Genomic DNA, 22400 nt, shown 5'->3' with positions numbered 1-22400 from the left:
TCAGCTTTTATAGCACGACCAGAAAACCACTGGTTTTCGCGAAATCGCGTCATTTTGTGTGCGCGAGATGTTCGGTCCTCAAGTTGCAATTCACCGCAAGGATGACGTCAAATAAATATCGTACAAATAAAAAGCATAAGCAGTCAACTCCGTTGTATACTTTTTCATTCATACATCGCATTTACGCGCTTTGAAAATTCATTAATTCCAGACTAACTGATGCTGAATCGGTTTAACATGAATGATTGATTCTCCTCAGTTTACAATTCTACGTGAGACGCGAGCAAAGAAAAGAAATTAATCACCGATTAGACTGCTAATTTACGTCGCTGCACTGTCCCTGAACACGACGCGATAGCCGAGAGCTTCTTGAAGTCCGACATGCGCACCGATGACGTAGTCGGATGGAAGTTGCGACACGAAGCGGACAGGATGGCGGCCATCCTTGAGTGCTCGTGGCTCATTCTAACCACGGCAAAGCGGTCTCCATATGAGAGTGCAGACTTGACTTTATTGCATCGTCGCGACCGGGTCGTCCAACTGTCAATAGCATCATCGAATAAGTTATTCGTGCTAGTTGTAATAGAAAAAAAACATAATCGCACGGCTGTTTTCTTCTCCACGTCTCACAGAATCGCTAATAGAACCGTCCTTTTGCACTTGACGGCGAAATTTCTCACGATTCCGTCTCGAGTTCGTTCGTTCGAGTCTCATATTCGAGTCTTGGAGCGCTATTTGAATTTGGAGCGGAAATGGCGCTTGCTAAAGTAGGACTCAGACGGCTCAGGCGTGCTCTAGAGAGCTATTTTAATTCCTTCCTATGATTGGGATTCTTCACGGGTCTCCGGAGGTCACCCCATTCGGATTCACGTTCTTCGGCGATCGTCAGAATGAGCTAAACTTTTCGACCAGCGGGAGCGTAAAATTAGTGGAATCTTACCGGAGGTTGTAAATCTCGCATGAAAGCCGATCTTGTTGACCCTGATTGGACCAATGACAGAAACAGAGGACTAGTGAGGATCACTATCTCTGCTTGCTTAATTTTCTAGGAGCGTGTAACGGCGGTAGAAATTATTAGCCGGTTATCGTCTTCAAGTATCCAAAACTTGGATCGCGTAACGTTATCTCGAGACGATCGTTTAAGGTCATCGAGTTACAAGATCAATCCATGAGATTAATCTCTTTCGATGGCAGAAAAATATTATATATAACGTGCAGGTTAATTAAAATAATCGTGACAGCGGAATATGACGCCGTAATATTTCTTAATGATATAATTAGTATAACCAGTTTTCTTTTTTTACAATTTCACAATAACCTAAATTAAATAAGCGGTTATCACATTTATTATAATTTGATAATTGGATTTATAATTATTTCATAGGTTATTAAGTCCACGCGAAATGTTCAGTGTCACGTTTATCTTCGTGTCACAGAGATCTTCCGATCGAGTCTACTTAGTTAGGTGCTATGCTTAACGCGCGCGAGCCTCAATTTACTATTCAAACACCGATCTCGCCGCCACGGAAATCACAGGTACTCGTCTCGGTGTAAACAAGAGAATAATGACGAAGTGAGTCAGACTCGAAGATTCTTCGAAGCAAAGGGTGTCTGTTAAGTAACTGATCCTAGATCACGAACGTGACGCGCTCATGGTTGAATCGTATGCTTTTATTCGGCAAATTCAAGACTATCACTTGATTATTGATTTAGAAAACAGAACGCGCTAGAAGCGATGAACACGTAGCGTGACATAGGCAGGTATTCATAGAATCAATTCTTATATATTTCAGACTATTTTAAGATGTTACAAACTATTCAGAGAGTCGCATTAACATCTTAAGACATTACTTAAGACAACCTTAAAATAAGAACAGACTAAATATCGCCCTAAAAAGATCTCCCCTTTGAGAAATTTTAATAAATTGGCGCGTGAAACAGATCAAACTGGCGCATCTTTCGAATGAAGAAAAGACGGAGCCGTAATTCTTTCTCTCTCTCTCTCTTTATCCTTTTCTCTTCTCTCACATCATCGATTAGAACCAACGTCGCGAACATGCCGAGGTCTCGCGGTGACAAAGTGAGCGTTGGGTGCGCCGCGCAATCCGTAAAACGCACACGCATGCACGTTACCGGTCCACCTGTGTTCCACTGTGAGTAATTCACGTATCAACGCACGCACACCGTCGCCGACGACGATCTAACCACTCACTTCGGTATGCTTCATTTCTTCTCGCGTTTCGTATCTCAGTAACCATGTAGCTTTTACGTGCTCACGTGTGGCGTAAAAATTGATAGATCACATCAACTAAATCCGCTCGTCAATGACAAAGTTTCTTCATAGGTCCAATAAAAAGATAATTTAATTTCCGTTTCTTTTTCATAAACTTTCGAGATAAAAAACAAATTTTAAAAGAAATACAATTTTTATTTTTGTAAAATAATAATATTACTGTTTTATATAAAAAAAAAAAAAGTAATAAAATTTTCAGAGAAAGATTAAAAGCTTTTTCGGTTTTGAATTTATGAGGTAATCTTTTCACACGCGCGCACACACAATTTTTTAAAGTAATCCGTTATGATGAATGCGATAGGAACGAACATGCTCACTTTCATATTATGTCAACGATTTAGCCTTGGCATACGCAGGAAAAGGTTGAGAAACATTGCTGCGCGCGACGAACATGCGTGCAGCAACATTCAACCGCGGAGATATCTGTAAAATGTCTATGTTGTTACTAGTATTATAGCGATATCTGTCTACAGATCTCAAGGTTCGTGTATTTAAATATAACTAATATTCCTAAAGAAATAAAATTTGATATCAATTACATCGTAATTAACCTGTCAAAACGGTTAACAGTGCATTTTTCCGCAATAAATGCCAACAATTTACGTGAATTACGAGTATTACGAAATATTATCACGCCAGTTGCAATTAATGTGATCTGCATGTATCAGTAAGTAGAACACCATCAAGTTCAATAGCAGATCTTCTAAATTTTTGCGATTGTGTAATTTTATTAAAATTTGTTTATAATGTCGCGAGAAATCATTCATCGCGACAATCTTTCAGTAATTCCATCTTCTTGTCGGTCACATGCGTTTATTTACGAGTTGCGGAAAGTAGTCATCAGCAAGATATGCAGATCGTATGGTAATTGTGTCGTAAGACAGGCGCACGTGTGTATCGCATCTTGAGGAGAAGAGGCGGAGGAAAAGATCGAACACGCAACGGAAAGAATGGTGGATTTTTAGTTAATGTTCACGCACTCTGATGTAGAAACCTCTACACATGTATCTGAGAAGGTCACGAAAACAATTGTTCAAATAAAAAAAGCACGTATTCATAAATTTCGATCGACCTTAACTTGTGTCTCTCTTACTATCGTATAACCGGGACATAAATCGTTGCACCTTGAACGTCACAAAGCGATTATGCACACTTCGACTAAGCTGGTCGACTTAAAGGACGGAGGCATCTACGATAATACGTGTACCTTGCACGTTGTGATTGCAGTTAAAGTTAGAAATCCTCTAATTATAGTCTGGATATGAGACAGCCAACTTTGATTGGGTCGCCATGTTTCAACTCCCGAGACGGTAAAGGAGATAGAAAAAGAAATAAGAAAGAGATAGAAAAAAAGAGAAAGGGAAAGAAATAGTGAATATATATCCTCTCTCTCGCATGATTTTGACAAAACTGCGTGTCCAGACACTAATTAGAAGATCTCTACTTAAAGTGAAAGCCGGCATAAAAAAATCTGTGCTTAAACACAAATTGTTAGATCTCTACGGAAAGAATGATTTTGTTATCTAGAAATTTAGATACATTATCAAAATTACATAGAAATCTAAAGCATATAATGAGCAACGGTATAAATTATAAAAGGTTTTAACGTTCCGTAATCAGTTTGAATGTCTTACATATTATTAGTTTAGTAGTACAACAAGATTATTTTCAGATTGTATCTAGCTAAAATTTCTAGATACTTCAGCAAAATCGTTTTTTTCCCCATGTAATTCTAAAACGCTTTATGCAAGACAAAATAACGATTTAATTTCCTTGATATTTTGTCTTTTTCAATTACATGGCACTCTGCAAATGATAATTTGTCTAACGTAATCGAACGTATAGCATTAACGTTACGCGAGAGCGTAACGGTGCGCGAGCGGTATACAAAATTGTACTACATCCTTCTCTGCGTGTACATCATAAGCTAATGATCAGGTGCTTATTTACTAGAGAGAGAGAGAGAGAGAGAGAGAGCGCCAGTAATAAGCGGCGATAAGTTAGAGCGCAATAACTCGAAAGGATGAGCAGTACGGAACCGATCGTTGCGCGTGTCATCGCCTCCTTTACGAGTCTGCGGGTGTTGCTACTTAATAATATTTAGTGAGCCATTATTACGCGGTCGGAGCCTGCGTTATGCCGGCGAAACGTGGTACATCTCCGGCGCAATTCCTACGTAACGTCGCGATATGTTACGCGTCGTCAAACTGGTTTATTTACGTATGCCGGCGTCTGTACAGCGCTCGTCGAAAGGAACAGAGAGAAAGGAAGAAGGAGAACGAAAAGAGGCATTTCACGAAACAGGAAGGGCAATCAGGCCAGACCTGTATACCGGATTTTCCGGTATATCTAGACGCAATTGAAAGTTACGACGGATACGTACATGTGACATACGTGTCATTTCTGGCTTTCCGCGATCTTTGGAATTGAGCGGATCTCGTATGGAGAGCGTACAATTTTTACGCCGTTCCGTAGCGAAGGTCAGGTGTCAACGGACACGAAACAGTTCTACGAATTATACTATACGTTTCTCGGGATTGCACGTGGTAAGATCGTTTGCGACACGCGGACGTAAATGCCTCGCAAATAGCGAATCCCTTGAGACCGAGTCTCGGTTTCCGGAAGATATCAGATTGTGAGGAAAACGATGGTGGATCGCGATTTCCAGGGACCTGAATTTCGCGGGTCAGCTGCACTTTCCGTTCGGACTGCGCCTCATGCTTTCTTCCTTTTCAGGTCAGACACACGTCAGGCAGATCCCTCGTTCGCAGCCTAAATCACGGGATTACCTATTTGTTTCCTCGTGCAATTAGCGCCGTTGTACTCGCGAAAATAATAACCGTTTCCGCGAGAGAGCAGTATCGTCCACGTTCTACTTACAGCTTGTACCAAAGCGAGCTATAAGATAAGGCGAGCTGGCGATACGATCGTCGGGCGATTCGCCAGGGCGGTCGAGATCATCGATCGTCTCCCGCATAGCGTGACAACACGCGTGCGACTCTCATTTCGAAAACGCGAGCGATTCTCCGCCATACTTCTAACCGGGCGGCAGTCGGCCATGGCCGCTGGCCAGAGCAGCTTAATCGGCAGATTAATTATTTATGAGGCGTGTTTCATTCATTCATTAAAGTTCCCCGAGGCCTCCGCGAGAGATCATTATGACGTGATAATGTCTTAATTAACGGCGTTTAATGAATCCCTATCGCAGGATCACTTCGCTTTATAATGCGAGCGCGCGACCGCGTGGCTGTGGTCTCTAAACGGCGAATTAACCCGCGGTTAATAAACGAACCAAGGGAAAGAAGCGCGTGCTACCCCGGAATACACGCCGCGCCGCGCGACATACTGAGCAATCGTGCGATCTGCCTGCCCGCCGTGGTTGACCATTTTTGCCGCCGCCGCGGCCGGTCCACATCCATGTCGGGGATGGCGCCAATTAACCCGCACACGGGGGGACATTTGACGTTCAGTAATCGCGAGAATTCTCGCGACCTTAAGTAAGCCCGATAAGATAGGCCTGGTATGCGGTTAGGGCAGCCACTAGCTGGCTCCTAATTAATTTGAAAAAACCCGACCGCGAACGCGAATTCCTCGCGTGATAAATCGCTTCTTGATAGCGACGAGAGAAGAAGAACTAGTTCCGGATGCGCTTTTGATAAGAGTATATGCGCTTTCGCGCATTATTTTATCACAAGAATACTGTATATACCTACATATTATGAAGTATACTACTCTTAATCATGTTTTTAATATAAATGGTACAATTTTGTTTCTTTATTGCTACTTTCAATTATTACATATTATTTGTATAGTTATACTCATATTTATTTTATCACATGATGATGATAACATATTGAACTTGTTTTTATTATGTATCTAGTTTCAGACGATTGTGTTTAGATCATAAATATACCGATGCGTGGCAGAAATGCGTTATGGAAAACCAGTCGTACCCGTTTCTCTGGAATAGTATCGTCGCGTCGTTGTCGGGCACCTCGTGACTACTCGACGACTACCCGAGTTTCTTCGTACGTAACTCGTATTAATTATTTTGACGCGCCGAGCCCATGTTTGTAGTTACTTCGCAGGCTGCTCGCAGCGATAATTAATAGCGCCAGACGCGAATGAAATCATCGTAATGCGCCGTGACTGATTGCGTTAGGGTTACCGTGTATCAAGCCTTCTCAGTTGAAGGCATCATGACCAGAGGAATGCAAGATTAATACCGCTTGCTCACGATTCTTGCGGCGCTACGGGATCCTGTAACACCTATAATATACCGAGCACACTAATTACGTCAACAGAAAACGTCCAAGTAAACTGATCGGAAAACTGATCTACTTTACGAGATGTTTCATTTATACTTGTCGCAAAAATTACATTAAGATTTCAACTATCAAGATAATACAGATTATACAATATAGAAGATAAGATAGATACAGTATGCAAATATATTATAATAAAATCATAAAATGTTAGAGAAAAATTTGATCGCGTTATGTTTAGTATGGTCATATTTAAATTTTTATAAAATTGATTAATGATTAAATAAGTTTTTAGTAATTAATAACATGATCTTAATATTTTTCTAAAGATAATCACATCTAGATTTAAATTTTCACCAATACTATACGTTTATACTGAAAGAACGGTTTTACTAAAGTGTTTAGCTAGATACAGATTTGAAAGCAACTTTCCTGGACCACCAAAATAATTATGTAAAACATTCAAATCGATTACCAGAATGTCGAAATTATTTGCAACATTGCTTATCACGATTGAGTTTCCTATAGAATTTTATTTTGATAATCCAACAAAACCATTTTCAGACCTGTACTATATATATCTATTAAACTTAAATTTAAATACTTGAACAAAATTTTACCATGTACGTATTAATTAATTATACGCGTCATTGTCGTAATGCTCCTAGCACAAAAAAGTGTCAGAACGTTAATTTCAGTTCGACACGCGGGCCAGATTTTTACAGAAGAGGCACGAGGCTATTCTCCGCACGAGCCGAAGTCCATGCTCTCTCTCTCTCTCTCTCTCACTCTACCGCCGATAATTCTATTATGTATGGTTTAATGTACAATTAACCGATCACTTAGAGGCTGACATTGCGCCGAGTCACGATGTCTTATTAAGTCTCTACCGGTCGGTCGAGAGCACGGTGGCAGGCGGTCTCTGAGAGTATCAAAAGCGGTCTTAAATCGGACCAGGCCTCGGCTATTTAGTCTCGGCTGGCCGGCGTCGATTTAATGAACGCTACCGCACCGATTTGCTATTTCGTGCATAAACGTATCCATAATCCGCGAGAATTATCGCGAGCCATTGATTTACTGTAATGGGAAAGTAGTAATCGCGGTACGCCATTCCTACCTCGTGTACATCGAGGATCTTATATTTATGGCGAGTATGGTAATTATATGTGCATCGCAAGATGTTCGGGCGTTAAGTACAAATCGCGATAAGGACGATGAATTCTCCGCGGAACTACCGCGTCATTTTGTTCCTGCATGTCAGCCGTTCACAAAGTAGCCACTGATACGAACGAGAAAAAAGAAATTTTAAAAAAATGAAGATAAATAAATCCTGCAGCTGCGCATCGCACGGAGATGACGCACGCCCGAGGCGCTCGTTCCGTTGAGCAATTATCTTGTAATTATTGTAAACGATAAAGAGAGAAAAACACACGACGCGCATTCTAACGCTTTTCACTCTCTCGCTTTAGCTCTCATCTTCCGGGGCTGAAAAATTATTGCAATTACTATTTGTGCCCGTATCTAGTCAATAGAAATTTATGTGCGTCGTATAACTATTAAAAATAAATTACGATTTCTGAAATTACACTAAACGCAGACACATACATACATACTGTAATCTTCTTATTTAAAGTAAGAAAATTGTATCACCTCTTGATACATGCTATCGATACATCATTATTAAGGCACTTTCCCGAGTCTATTTCATATGTGTTGGCGGTGAAAAAGAAATTCGATGATTTCAGAACGGTCCGTTAATATAAATATATTGCTTCCGCAACGGAAATTCAGTACTGCCCCGATCTCCCGCGAAGCTCGAATCGATCGGCTAATTTAAGAGTCCATAAAGTTGGCCAGTCCTTTAGTCCCTTGTCTGAAGATCCGATTCCCCTTTCTCTCGCAACGACGGCGGCAAAACCCCACCTGAGACACATCGTGTACCATCGTCCCTAACGGACCCACACCGATGATATTTCAGTGTTAATTGCATCCAGTATCTACCGCTCTCAAGTCCGGGGCTGACTTCTAATCTCAGGTTCATTAAGGACTCCTACCCGGGACCAACCGAACTATTTTCAGATCGGGACACACGTACATATGTGGTAGCTCGGAGCCCATGAGAGGAACGAACAGGAGGGAAGAAGGAATAGGACGATGAAAAGGAGGAGGAGGAAGGATCGAAGGATGGTACACAGAGTAAGCGAAAACACGGGATGCGCTTCGCACGTGTGTCTGTGTGTGTAGGTGTATATATGTGTGTGGGATTCAGTGTAAGAGGAAGGACGAAGAGTACGATGAGAACGATGGATGAATACAGGGTCGAGGGGCGAGGGAGAAGAAAGGCAGGGAGAGACACGGAGACGAAGAGAGAGAGAGAGAGAGAGAGAGAGAGGGAGGGAGGGAGAGAGAGAAATACAGAGAGCGAGAAAGAGATGTGGCGAAGCAACGGCCATCCCCGATTTCCATTTTAATTGAACTCAACGCAACATCATACTTAATGCCAGAAACGCGTCAGAAACTCCAATTAAACGGCGACGCCATTTCACTTTATCTCCCTGCACATTCGTCCTGATTGCCGGACCGATCGTCGCCGAGGTAGCCATCGATTACTCCTCCTCCGAAATTTCTCGAAGAAGAAATGCTCCGCATGTGTGCGATGATTCGCCACCGCGGGATTTATGTATCTGTCGCGCTGTGCGATTGCGTGCCGTCGTCGATATGAATCGCGCGCGATACCTCGAAGACAAACTTTGTTTGTCATATGTTTAACGATGAATGAACATTAGCGAAATTACGGATGTACCGATAGAGTCATTCATATCGAATCAAAGTTATGTGCACAAAGAGAATACAAATATTCACATTGACGTAATTCTTCTAAAAAACAAGATTTCTTATAATTTGATTCAATTCACCCGTCAGCCTTAATAATTTATCGCATTTGTAATATACGAAGATAAAAATGCAAATGAATCACTATATATTGCACTAGAAAGAAAATTCGCTAAATATTACTTAGGGAAAATTTATAAATCTTTTAAAGAAATTTCCAGAATAATTATAACAATCATTCTGGATTTTAAATATATTTCAATCTTTTAAATTTATCTATTTAAAATATGACATAAGGTAAAATTCATTCAACTTTAAATGATATCTGTGAAAGAGGTCTTGTGAACGATATTCTACTTCTAACAACATAGAAGATCAAAATATCAGCTTTCGTTTGATACTCTCCGCTCTACGTGTTTCTCGAGCGTCCAATGAGCTTCTTGCTCGAGAGGCGACGAACAAGTAGAAACCGGCGATCGAAACAAAGATGTATGTGTATGAATGTGTGTATGGCAGATCGCGCTTTTCCCTGCAACTAACTACTGGATGCTAGAAATGCTAGCGGTAAGAGATGCGTTGACAACCTTCAGGATGACGTTTTTCTGAACGCGACTGTCGACGAGACGGTATGAATAAGGAAGCAGCACGCGGCGGCGGCGGCGGCGGCGGCGGCAGCGACGACGACGAAGAAGACGAAGTCGTCGACAGTCGCGAGCGGCGGCAACGGTGGCAGAAATGCCGAGGCCGGCCCGCGGACCGGCTTGATTTATTGACGGGAAAATCTAGTCGCAGTCGTCGGAGTCGTCGCAGTCGTAGTCGTCGGAGTCGTCGTCGGTTTACCTCACCGTCTTCTGCACGCCTGCGGCCAGTGTCCTTCGGCCGGAGCCACTGAAACGTAAAAAAGAGACACGTGGAAAGGAAGAAGCATAGAAGGAATGAACACCAGTAGCTGTTTCGTGCTTGCCAGAAATTCTTGAGAAAGATTTCGTCAATGTGCTGTGTCGGGACACCAAACAATACGACTAACTCGATCAATGGATCGGTTAGTGATCAATGGTAAGTGCGAACAAGCGATTTTTGTTACAATCCATTGATTGTAACCAAAATCGCTTGTTCGCACTCTACACTTTTATAGGCTAGATTGTTCCATCTTTCGATAAAAGTTTAACTTAAATTTTATGTAAATTACAAGAAACTAAATACGATTAAACATAAAGTAATAATTCTGCATTGTGAGAAGAAATAAAAAATAATTATTCGACCTAAGAGTTCTACTCACATTCTATTCATTGTGTCGAAAGTGGAAAACTGATATTTCATTTTGTCAGTGAGCGACATATGAATAATTTTCTTGTTGTCGATAGTCATTTGTTTAAGGAAGTTAGTCAACTAAGCAGCAAGAGAACCACCTATTTCTTTTCGCTGATATTTTTCGCGCGATTTACGGCACGGGCTAGTGACAAACTCACATTAGTATGAATTTTTTTAAATGTATTAACTTATTTTTGTGCACACTTTATCGATACTCTTATTTTTTTAAACAGATTTACTTAATAATTTCGTTTAAATCAATTAATTCTATTAAAAGTGCTTAGTAATGTCAATTTGTCATTAGCCCGCGCTGCGTACCACGCTACATGTAACAAGGGGATAAAGAAATAAATGGCACGGCGACGCAATATGGTCTGCATAACTAAAAATAGTAACCAAATACTAATAACCTAAGTATACCATGTACCACGCCACATGTAATCACATCCTTATGTCTTTGAAAGAAAGGTCCTGCTTATTTATCTTTAGTCAAATAATTATATGTTCAAATAATTAAGCATAGATGAAGGACGATTAGAGTCAAATCATAAAATGAAAATAATAAAGCGGTTATACCATATTAAATATGTAATAAAAATTTTTTAAAAGTACATCGAACTGCTTAAAACTAAAACAATATACCTATTATTTATACAATATGTTCATTCTATCTAGTATATTTTTGCCATACTTCGTGCTAATATATTCCAAGAAAAATATATTCACTATACAGAAAAAATATCTCCTATTAGAGTGTGTAACTCGAAATGTCATTCTCATTTCAAAATTTTTATCCTAAATTTAAAGATACTATACGCGATATAGAGTGGTTCGCTTGTCCTGTGTGAATTTTACACAAATCGTGTGTATACGAGAACTGTCAGATCAGAATGCGATTTTTATTCCTCTACGAAAAAATATGAAAATTTTGAATATGCGATTGTCCATAATTTAAAATATAAAAATTCTGAATGTATAATAGCTGAATATATCATATTTGTATCACTGGAATGCATTATCCATATTGTAAATGTCTAATTTTGTGGGTCGATGACATGCTCGATATCTTATACTCCTACCTTTTGCTCAATATATGCGTGAGCTTGAAAGTGTAAAGTAACTGCACGTGTCGCTGTCGAACGTCACAAGCGATTCTATTAGACTTTAATTGCTTCAAGATACAGATTTATGTTCGAGCAGCTGGTTTTTCAAGAATTTTGCATAAGATTTCGGCGCCGTTATGTGTTGTGTTACGATGTCGACGATGCATATGAAAGAAGTTCTCGCGAATTCGAATGAAATTTAATCGGCACTTTCGTGCCGACGTAAATTGTGTCATCCACGTGTTTTCTCAAGATCCATGTGGATAACCTTTGATTAGCATTACTGAATCAGACATGGTTCTAGTATTCACGAGAAGATATCTTAAAAAAAAAAATGTGATTTTAGCGAATAAGTCAAAGGTAAAGACCGAAAGCTGTCGGTCTTGAATATAATGAGGTAAAAGATGATCGAATCTTTGAAAGAAATACAGCTATAAACCTCGTGCGAATGTACGACTTTGCATTGCCACACCTTCCGTTTATGGGAATACCGAAATTTATTATGCGATAGAATCGAGATTACTGGTTGACTTTATGGTATTAAATTAGTTTGTATCCTGCCAATTGCCATTATCTGATGTAAAGTATTCTTTAGAAATCTTCTTTTTAAATATCGGTCGATCGCTCAATAAGTAATATTATAACGTATTTCTACAAATTTAAGCGAATATACATTAATATGTACCGTACACACACATATATATTTTATGCCATGTTTCTCTTTCTTTCTCTCTTTCTCTGTTAAATCCTGTCTCTCGCTCGAGACCTGTTCGGATTTGTTTATCCTAAGAAAGAGAGAAACAGAGATGAGTGAGAAGAAGAGAGATTCTCTCTTTCTCTTCTCTCTCTTCTCTATAAGCAAGTTTGTGTTCCAGAGATTCCGATCAGGCATACCACGTCGTAGATTCCCGAATCGAAGGTTGTCTCGTCGAGCAGTCTGTCATCTGAGGGGAGGAAAAAGCGGCGAGGAGTGTGCCAAACACGTTGGTGTAATGATTTCGACAAGTCTCATTAAGCAACCGCATTTACCCGTATAGGAATTTAGAGAAGGATAATCATGTTGGGGAACGTAAATTCATTGTACTGTCTCTCGACGAATACTAAATTAAGCTAATTACTTATTAATCAGTTAAAGAATAATCTTGGCATTTGACAATTTAGTTAAGTAGATTGGTTTCCATTGTTAAAAATGAGATCGAAATTAAGTGAAACATTGTAAAAGTTAATTGCGCTAAATGTAATCTGTAGTGAAATGGAAAGAGCCGTACGTTTCCAGTTAGCAACATGCGGTACAGATAACGAACAGAAACTTCTTAAGGATCTTATAATCGCTTCATCTTCCATCAAGTTGTCATCTCTCTCGTCAGATTTATTCGCCATTTATTCGCCGATCCACTAAGACGCTTTTTTAGCTGTAGCGGACCGTGTTTAACGCGCTTATTGCTACGGCATCACGGCAAGCGCATCACGGTGTGGCCGATTAGGCGAAAACACCGCCGCGGGCTACCGGTCTTGGTGCGTCGCAGGGCCGGCCCTTCGCCTCCAAGTCCGACATCGCCGTAACGAAACAACATAGCTGCTCGAGGTGGCTGCGAAGGCGCGTATGAGGCCCGAAATCGGTTCCATTCGGCCCTCTCGTCTCGCGCGGCTAAGGGCGAAGGCATTGAGATGCAGAGAGCGTTGGTGCTACCGTGCGATGGTCCCGATACCGCCTAATGGACCGTCCCCGCCCCCTTTTCCCTTCGCCCTCGTCCTCGTCGATTCTTCTTCTCCGCCCTCCAGCACCTTTCACACTCTCTCTCTCTCTCTCTCTCTCTCTCTCTTTCTTCCTCTCCGTCTTGCCAGTATCCTACCGCCACTTTCAACCTCCTCCTGCTCCTCTTCCCACCTTCTTGATTTCTCCACCTCGCTCTTCTCCTTCCTCTCTACGGTCCCTTTTCGTCTCCTCTACATCCTCTTCGTACCACCGGAACTTCCACGAAGCGCGCAGAAGAAGCAGAGCATCAGCGAATCCTTCTGTCGCTTTGCGTGCTAAGTGCTTCAGCGATAACAACCTGTCTTTCGATCCTGACCCCATGATATTTCCATCATGGGCAACTTTGATCGAGACTTTCCTTACTTTCAAAAACATTATAACAGGATAAAAACAGCGCTTTTTCTCACAAAGAAGATTAAACATCTTTCCTTTATAATATATCTTCTTTACTCTCTTTTAAGATACTTTTACGTATCCTAATATGTACAAACTAGAAAGCTGTGACATACAATTTGTACATATATCTAGTAGTAATAGAGGGATGTGAGTAAAATCATGTCAGTCCCTATATATATCTAAATCTCTAAGCTATACGGCAAACCCTCTAATTGATACTACAAGTGCTTCGAAATATTTTTTGATGCGTCGATCAGTAAAATTCTTTTTTTTGATTGGTCAATTAAACTCCTCGAAGCATTTACAATGCCAAGTGGACCGCACTTCTAGTCAAAGAGTTATTTATTGTTGGATTTATAAAGAGTTCCTTTACAGCGCTTCCGTTAAATCAGTATAGATTATGAAATTTTTCCATATTTGCGGGATGCGAAATTTGAATTCGCAATCTGTAGTTTACGAGTTCATTATTCTCACACGCGGAGCCATATATTATCTCACAACTTGTAGCAAAACTTTGGAAAAAATAGAAGGAATCGTGAAAAACATCGTCGATGCGTCTCCAAGATTGCGTTCCAAAATTCAACTCTGTTAATCCAATTATCATTTTATTCTTGTTATTCACCGAATGTTGAATCAAGGATAAAAGATATTCGGAGTTGACAGAGTCAAGTTCTGGAACGCATCCCAGGTGTTCGTTGAAACCATGGTTTCTGCAATTCGTTTCAGTCGTAGGAAGTGTATTATTGCCTGCTCGAAAGCAAAAACCTATCGCAGCAAAATGATCCAACCGCGACGTAGCGAGAAATAAGCGAGATGAGGAACGCGCGTGTGCGGTACGAGATGGCCAAGAAAGAAGAAGCTCGTCTATGCGCCGTGCGTTTTATGCCCTCGCATCCGTGCGCCACGAGAGACGAGGGGCCTGCACACACGGTAGCACGGCTATAACTGCGTCGCGGCATCATTTATATTTACGAGACACCGCGAAGCCGTGCCCAGGCCGCATTGTTACTGCCCAAGGGCCTTATAGCCGCCGTCTGGGCCTTATAGGGCCGCCGCGATATCTCGCTCCCTCTTCCCGTCCCACCCGGGTGGACCGGACGAGTCCGCGGGACCGGCCCTGAACGCCGACCGAACGAAGGAGAGATGCTGGGACTGGGGCCCCTCTATCGATCTCGATTGATCGGATTTAATGCGCGCGAACGCGCGCTTTCGTGAACGTCGACCCTCAAGAAACTCACGTAATTGGGTCGAGATGCTTGGGAGGTAAAGGAAAAGAAAAATCGCACATATGTATGGGGATAAAATGCACGACAACACGTTCGTAGCATTCCAAAATAATCTAAATATAAAAGTGTGTGTGTGTACACGCTAAAATATACAGCCTATAAAAGAGATATAAAAATCACACATATTAGTAGACATAGATAACTATGTATTACATAACTTGAGATAAATTATAAATTTGATAGTTGCGGCTCACTTAATCTTTCGACTCCCAAGCGGGAAGATGTCGCGTTTGAGGCGAACTGCTTGCTCCAAAAAAGATCGTTCCAGAATAATTCTGCCAGAATAGTTTGATAAATTTTTTAAATTTATGAATAAAAATAAATAACACTGTATTATATTTACAATTGATATGTTTATTTACTATACTTTAATATAATTATTAACATCATAAACATACTATTATAGAAAAAATTTTTTAGAGTCAGCTGTTCCTTTCATTTAAAGATTTTTCTGGAAAATTAGCACACACATGAAAAGTTAATCTTTATACAAATTATAAAAGAATAGCGGAATCCTATTGTGTCTTTTGATTTCACAGCAAGTGCTCGTCAAGTATACAACAATAGTTCCTTTGTAATAGCTTTCAGAAAAACGGTCAAAGTCCGTCGGACCTTTCTGAATAGTGTTCTCAGAGGGGGCAATCGAAGGAGGGAAGAAAGATTTACCGCAGCGCGCAACGGTTCGCGCCAATCAGACACGACGCGGCGCATCGCTGGCGCAGATATTTCACAGTTATGGCCAGATAAACCACGACCTTAGCGCCGGATGTACCGCCGTTTGGGGAATAGAGCGCATCAATGATGCAATGTTCGGCATCGAACACGCGTTTGTCTTCCTTACCGGGAGTTTATAGTCGCGCCTATCACGTATACAACTCCGCTTATACTATACATTATCTTTCTCACATATATACGCCTACTGTATTCCGTAAACTTCCTCGAAATTCCATGAGAGAATCTTGCAGGCATCATGTAATTTATCAATGATTTGATATAAAAGACAAAGTGATGGAACGAGGAATTTTAATCTTCTTTTATGATACATGAAATCGATAACGAATCGTTTAAAATCAGAGAATAATATCTCACAAAAGAAAAAGTTTAATTTAAATAAACACTTTGTAATGGATAAATAATACAGAGAGAGAAACCTGTAACTATGCGAAGATTTCTGTTAAACTCCCTTTAATCAACTGATGCTCTATGGAGACCCTTAAATGTCTATTGCTGAAAATAGAATTTAAACAAATTAAGCTGCTCTGAGGAATCTTGCAGATGGACAATTTGATAGATAGACGACCGGACCATTACTAAAGAATTATAAAGTAATTTGTTAGATTGCACTACTTAATAATTAAGTGATTACTAGACATTTTCGATGATTAACATCAGAAACAGAACGTCTTCTCTTTCGTTCGAGAGGGTAGCCATTGACTGTAAAGACAACGTCTCGAGGGTATCTTCTTCAAGTGCAAGTGAAGCCAAGAGTTGCGCTTTTTTGCTGATCAACGTGCTGAATCCCGGTTTTCTGACAGAGTCAGATGGATCGAGAAACAGAGAGAGAGAGAGAGAGAGAGAGAGAGAGAGGACCATGTGCGGGACGAAATGGTAGTGAGTTTTAAACCGCAATTCGATATCTGCTCGTTTCCGCGCCGTATACCAACCCCTGTTCGTGTAAGTCTCTCCTGGGATTTCGGTGGAAGCCGGAGGGATGCTCGACAGGATGTGTACGAACCGCGCAAAAATGGGAAAACCAGAACGGCGTTGACACTTTCAAAGTCGTTTCTGATCGCATGGGTTAACGACGGTGGAAAAATGCCCTCGTCATCCCCGATTTCGGTTAGGGTCGACTGAACGAGTTGTTACAATCACGACGAGTGTGATAATTAAAACGTTCAATTTAATCGCCGAGAAACCAAGTCATTTCGAAATAATAGCGAATCATTTTAAAATAATTCGCACATTTATTATCATATAAAAAATTGTATTAAGCATATAAATTATTGTTAATTAAAGTATCTTATAAAATAATGATAGCAGGTTAATAATGAATTATTTCCTTGTAAGGGGCTTGACGTTCCACTTGAGAAGGTTAGCTCCCTCGGAGGCTGAGTAAGAGAGAAGAAGTTAGTAGAACACCCGTGTGTTCCCCGATAAGTTCAAAATCGTGTTGATGCTCGGTGCTATAAATCGTTCGGTTGAGAATCGCTATTCTTGGACGAAGTGAGTCGAATCGGAAACGTGACCGAGCGCGGAAACGGGGACAAGAAATCAGGCAAAAAAGGAAAATATAAAATTCCATCAATTCGCGAGTCGACCGTTGCCGATACAATTTCTCTCTCGTCTTGTGGTGTTGAGGGGGTACGCCGAGGGGTGCAATAGCACTATCGAAGTATGTATGATGCAAGAAAAAAAAAAGCGCGCGTTAGAATGGCGAACTTCACCTTATATGTGTTTGGGGTTTCAGATCTTATTAATGATTGATCGAGGGATATCGACGTCTCCCCTCTGATGCGACTGATATATGTGGAGTGCGCGGGAGGAGAAAAAGGGGGTGGCAGAAGGGAGTTTGTCTATGCCTTCGCACGTGATACAATAAAATAGCATGGCCGTATCGGTGGCTTATTGCGAGACTTTTTATCGATCCTGATAACTCCCCGGTTGTTGTTCCACCGAAGCGACGTCGATACGGAACTTTATATAAATCGCGCTCTCTTGTCGGGGACCGATTTTGTTTTGCCAGCAGATTAGCCGGAAGTATCCCCAAGTACCTATCTAAGAGAATATCAATGAGTCGTCTGACGATAGCAGAGGATATTGCATTGATTTATTTATCTTGAAATAATTCATTGATGCTACGTAGATGCGTTATGGTTTAAAAATTATTTTTAATTAATATAAAATATAAATTATCGATGATTTTTATTTCCAATTTGACAATAATGCGATTCAATTTAATCTAGTTAATAAAATAAAAGAATATTTAGTATAAAATATTATAAAATAGATTTCGATTGGAAGGAAACAAAACAAAACAAAACAAAAATTTCTATTCGTTAAAAAAATAAGAAAGGTTGTCACACACGCCCACTTATAAGTAAGGCGTCGCTTTTATTAAGTAAGCGTAACGTCTTATCAACTGCAATTAATGTCAGGATCATAAACAATAATTCGGATAAGCTATTTCGAGCAAACGTCGACTAATCTTCGTAAAAGGTGAGCGAGGTCTTAAAAGTATAAGGCATAAAACCGCCCGAGCAAACACGGGGCTAAAGCGGGATAGCTACAGAGAAGGTGGAAAAGCCACGTGGATCCCCGAGGGTGGCATTAATCCGCCCTTGCTCTCCCCGATGCTTACCCATCTAGACAACGGAGACGAAGCAATCATATTTTCCGCCCCAAAGGCACGATACGTGTCAATGCGAATCAGGCTTAGTGATCTAATGTGGATTCCGATAGTGTCTGATTTACTCTCGATGCTTCTCTCCGGCCGGGAGATATACTTTTATTCCGTCTGTGGAGATTGCAGCCGTCTGTTTGAGGTTTAGAAAAATCAGATCGATGTTTCTCGATCAGGTCCGACCGGGCGTTTTCACAAACGCCTCTTATTCTAATATTATCTTTCGATTGCTGTGTCGCATACATGTCAATATACGCGTGTATTAGAAAAATTAATGTTTTAAATTTAATATAAAAAATTACATAAAGAGACGAAGTCTGTAAATGAAATTACGTTAGTTACTATAGAAACTGATACTGTTTCTCAGCTACTTTCCGTGGCGAATCGTGTAAATGACTGCTATCGTACTTTCGAATACGGCATTTTAGGAAGAGGAAACGACGTAAGGATTTCGAAAGTTAGAAAATCCCTTGCGAGTAATCCGGCGTCCCGCCATCAGGCACGATCGTCGTTCGCGATGGACGGAAATTCGCGACTGGCTTTTTTTTTTCCCTCGCTTTCCATCGCCCTTTTCTCCCTACCTGGATCCTTTCTCTTCTCGTTTCTACTCTTGTCACGTATGTAGCGAGAAAAATTGCAGCCGAGCGCTTTGCCCGGTACTCGGTTCTGCACGCTCGGCTCCCTCGCCTCGTCTCTCTTTCTTCGCTTCCTGTGCCTGGATACGCTCCTGAAGCCCGCGTGATGAATCTTATTGTTAGATAGAGACGCCCTTTTGCTCGGCCAAATATACGTTCATTGTTAGTTACGACGATACCTTTGTTGAATTGTTAATTTCTGTTTTTCTCGACATATAATTTATTGTTATTATAGATTTTACTAAATGATCTTTTTGAAAATTTGTAAGTTCCAATAATTTCCGGGAAGATAAAATTCACATAATTTATATCATTGTCTCGCGCTACGTTGTTTATTCATATGATGTTCAATGCTTGATTACGCTTGACAGTACGCGTGTCTACGAAAGTAACGAAAAGAATTCATTTTCGCATATAGCAGTGTTTTGTAAATGTACACTGACTTAAGAAAGAAGATAAACTGTTCTGCAGCTAATTCTACATTTTTAATAGAATTATATTATATAGCTTTCTCTTTTTCTTTTTTTCCTGCTGTAAAGACGATATACGTAACAATAAATCGCAAAAGAGAAAAAAATTGCAAATATCACATTTTATAAATTTATATAAACATATTATTTATTTAATTATAGTTAATTATAATTAAATTAATTGTACCTTTAGGTATATGGTATGCCCAACAAGATTCGATAATGTGTTACAACAACGTTTTTAATGAAAAAACGATTTAATTTTGTTGCTCGTACTTCTAAATACCGGAACGCGCGATTGTGTCTAACGACTTCGCATAATGGCATCAGGAGGGCGACGAGGATCATCAGTAGCTACGTAGAAGCAGGCGATTACCTCTTGGACGATCTGGATACTATTCATATAATATGTAGATAGGTTTCCTCGAAGGTACATGACGATGCTACTTTTCTGTGACAATGCAATTTTAACATTACGCTTCCATTACAAAAAGGGAAAAATTAGATCATAACAGCGATATACTATTAATTAATCTCGAGTTGACAAATAATTTTATTATTTGTTGACATACTACTTATTACACGTTTCAAACAAGTGATACAAGAAAAAAAAACGTGTAATATAATTATTTTATATCAATTTTATAGACTTACCATTAAAGACTATTACTATCTATATATAAAAAAATGCATAAAGTGTGTGTGTTAAAGTGATAAAGATTGATGACGTGTGCTTTATTACGATACGGTGATTAAAAGAGAAAGATCTTGACCAGGAAATTGTTTCCATGATTTCCTTGAAATGATAAACGCACGTAAGTTATAATCCTGCGTATGATCGCTTGTTAGAAAATACGATAATTAACGCTGAAGGTCATATCCTTATCTCATAGTGAATTAATATCAGTCTGAGTTACTTTATATGTATATAATGAGATATAATCTTCAAGTTTTTAAAAAAGACTATGATTTTATCAAAAAGTTTAATATAAAATTTGATACGATATTACGTTATCATTCAAGAATATTATAAGAATAAGAAAAAACAAATTTTTCGGTGACTCTTTTTAAAAGGAAAATGTGCGGCCTTAAACATTTTTTTAACTTTAGACATTATCCTAGTCCGTAACCGAGGAAACGATCTTTTATCCGTGATTCATATCTCCGGCTGGATCCTTACAATCTCAGGCACACCCCGGCGGAAGTAGTCGCCCGCACTTTTATGTAACCGACGCTACGTGTTTTTTTCCTGAACGATTTCTATCAAGGCGAACAGACTGTTAAGGGAAGACACGCGCATCCTGGGTAAGCCGTGACGACACGCGTGTCTGTCTTCCCTCCGACTCTCGCAGCCCCGCGGGTTTCCTCCGTCTCCTTCGCTTTCGTCACTACGTGAGTTTGATCCTTCGTTGATATCTGTAGAAGTAAGTTGCATGTAACTTATGTAAGTTGCGCATGAAACCGTTTACATTACTAGCACGTGATAAATTGGATACTTTACCAAATATCGAGTCAGTTAGCTTTAGTTACTTTTCACGCACAAAGAAAAAAATCTTGTTTGATTCAAGAATATCTTTCGAAGAATCGGTTGCGATGGGAGATATACCTCGATATAAAATCCACTTGATAATCACGCTGCTTATTGAATTACAGGAAGCAATAATCTTATGGGACATCAGGAAAAGAAAATTCGCGACGAATGTGCAATAAATAGCAAAATGCTCGTAAACCACATCGATGATGCATCGTTGAATCTCTTGTCTACCGCGCGATCAGTCGCGCGAGGTGTCGCGGGGAAGCAATAATTGTTTCTTATACACGATACCGTACCATGCCGATCCGATACTCTGCCGCTCGCTTCGTGCCTGTCGATGGAAGTGCGCGCGAGCGAGTTGTCAAGTATGCAAATGATGAAGCTGCTTGTCCGTCACCTTAAGACCAGCCAGTGTTGTCAGCGATGGCTCGTAGCTATCGCGACCGTTAGTTAGACATGGACTCCTCATGTTCGTGATGTGCACCACGTGACCGTGGATCGCAGATAATGATTAATGTTTCGTGCTACATCATGCCTCGGGCAATATTTCTTATCATTGAGATAACACGATTGACTGAAACGGAAATAGCGCGATGCTTGACTGATTGATATGTAAAAAGTTGCCCGTTTGATTCCTTAAAATTGAGAATTACCTATACGGCAGAATTATCACTGAAAAGATCGTAATTGATGTCACATTGCGGAAACTGATACGTACATTAACGGACAATCTTCTATTGACAAAGATAATTGATTTAGCGAGTTTTATACGGCAGAATTATCACTGAAAAGATCGTAATTGATGTCACATTGCGGAAACTGATACGTACGTTAACGGACAATCTTCTATTGACAAAGATAATTGATTTAGCGAGACCACAAAACGGTCTGTTGTACCTATAAATTTTATACACTATAAATCGTGAGGTATAATAATCGAACAAGCTGTCAGTATTTGGAGATAATAGCTATTGTTATTGAGCATTATGAGAGCAATAATAATTTTCATTTTAAGATGACTGAAGAGCTGTTAAACTAAATTATGTAAAAATGTAAGTTTATTTCGTCAGTGTAAATTATTTTTTTAAATCTTTACAAGAGATAGATAAACCATTGATG

The sequence above is a fragment of the Cyphomyrmex costatus genome, unplaced genomic scaffold (genome assembly GCF_001594065.2).
Source record: "Cyphomyrmex costatus isolate MS0001 unplaced genomic scaffold, Ccosl1.0 scaffold330, whole genome shotgun sequence".
NCBI classification, from domain to species: Eukaryota; Metazoa; Arthropoda; class Insecta; order Hymenoptera; family Formicidae; genus Cyphomyrmex; species Cyphomyrmex costatus.
Note: the sequence above shows the minus strand (reverse complement) of the source record.